Source organism: Saimiri boliviensis, chromosome 2, assembly GCF_048565385.1.
Source record: "Saimiri boliviensis isolate mSaiBol1 chromosome 2, mSaiBol1.pri, whole genome shotgun sequence".
NCBI classification, from domain to species: domain Eukaryota; kingdom Metazoa; phylum Chordata; class Mammalia; order Primates; family Cebidae; genus Saimiri; species Saimiri boliviensis.
This window is the reverse complement of record NC_133450.1, coordinates 107,081,309-107,083,243: the sequence shown is the minus strand read 5'-3', so window position 1 is coordinate 107,083,243 and position 1,935 is coordinate 107,081,309. Positions and strand designations below refer to the sequence as shown.

General features: G+C 41.9%; 1 pseudogene; it reads left to right on the top strand.

Annotated features, from left to right (window-relative positions):
* Positions 1-1,081: 1,081 nt before the first annotated feature.
* Positions 1,082-1,701, top strand: LOC120363928 (heat shock protein beta-1 pseudogene; annotated as a pseudogene).
* Positions 1,702-1,935: the final 234 nt, after the last annotated feature.

Genomic DNA, 1,935 nt, shown 5'->3' with positions numbered 1-1,935 from the left:
GACATTCACATCCCTGTCTCCTAAAGAGCATGTCATAGCAAAGTGATTACCAACTCTAACAGGTGGGTTCAAGTTCCAGCTCCTTTACTCACTGGCTCTATCACTTTGGCAAGTGGTCATTTTATTCCTCTCATGCAATCTCAAGTTTAGAGGCATATTATAAGAAATAAATTTCATAATGCACGAAAGTGCTAGGTTCAATAACTTCATGAGGTCAATATTCAAAAAGTCTTTTAAAAATAGTCTGTTCCATAATCAAAAACTAGAATACGACTTTAGAGAAGTAATTATGGATATGGTTGTTGTATCATTTTAGTACTGTCTTACTAGGAATACTGAATAGATGAAGTGGAAATTTTTTTTTAATCTCTTCCTATTTTGAAACAATAAAACAGTAGTAAATTAAGGCCTTTAAGGTATCTAATTAGACATAATTTCCATTTTCTGTTAAAAGTTATTGTCTAGCATATATTTAGGTTGCCTGGAAGTTATGTAGGCAAAATCTCCAAGGACAGCCTCATCTCAGTCATCCCACTTGCTGGAATTCGGCAGCATCTGACACCATCAGGCTTTCTGTTTGGAATCCCTACTCATGTTTAGTTCTTAAAGGACTTTATTTTAGTTTACTTTCTACTTTCTTGACGACTCTTTCTCTGCCTTCCTTGTTGAGGACTTTTCCTCCTCTCCTGCTTTCAGGGAGAACTTTTTTCAGATTTCCCTAACCTTTTTTGTAAGGTAATTTATAAGATAACTGCTCTTACCTTACACTTTGCAATCTCTCTCTCTCTCTCCATAGATAGATGATAGATCAATCGATCAATAGATAGATGCATATAACTATATTCACTCTCTCTCCTCCCCCATGTAAACAAATATATCTCTCTTTATAATAATCTCCAATTTGTATTTCAAGTATTATAAAGTTTTAGATATACCTGTTTATATGGGGGAGGGGAGAGAGAGAATATAATCTGTATATGGGTGAGGAGGGGCAATATATCTTTAAAAACTCAATTATATATATATATATATATATATATATATATATATATATATATATATATAAAATTGTGTGTGGTACCCGCACAGCCGTCTCTTCGACCAGGCCTTCGGGATGCCCCGGCTGCCGGAGGAGTGGTCGCAGTGGTTCGGCACCAGCAGCTGGCCGGGCTACGTGCGCCCCCTGCCCCCCGCCGCGGTCGAGGGCCCCGCGGTGGCCGCGCCCGCCTACAGCCGCGCGTTCAGCCGGCAACTTAGCAGCGGGGTCTCGGAGATCCGGCACACGGCGGACAGCTGGGGCGTGTCCCTGGACGTCAACCACTTCGCCCCCGAGGAGCTGACGGTCAAGACCAAGGATGGCGTGGTGGAGATCACCGGCAAGCACGAGGAGCGGCAGGATGAGCATGGATTCATCTCCCGCTGCTTCACCAGGAAATACACGCTGCCCCCTGGCGTGGACCCCACCCAGGTCTCCTCCTCCCTGTCCCCTGAGGGGACGCTGACCGTGGAGGCCCCCATGCCCAAGCCAGCCACGCAGTCCAACGAGATCACTATCCCCGTCACCTTCGAGTCGCGGGCCCAGCTTGGGGGCCCAGAAGCTGCGAAATCTGACCAGTCTGCAGCCAAGTAAAAGCCTTTGCCTGAATGCCCACCGGTGCCGCCACCACTGGCCATGACCCCCCCACCTGTGTACTTTTGATACGTTTATCTTCTGTTTTTCTCAAATGAAGTTCGAAGCAAACTGTCAAAAAAAATATATATATATATATTTTTTTATATATATATATATTTATATATATAAATTTATATGTAAAAATTTATATAAATATATATATAAAATTTATGTATATATATTACATATATAATTTATATATATATATATATATACACACACACACACACACACACACACACATATATTAAGGATGTAACATA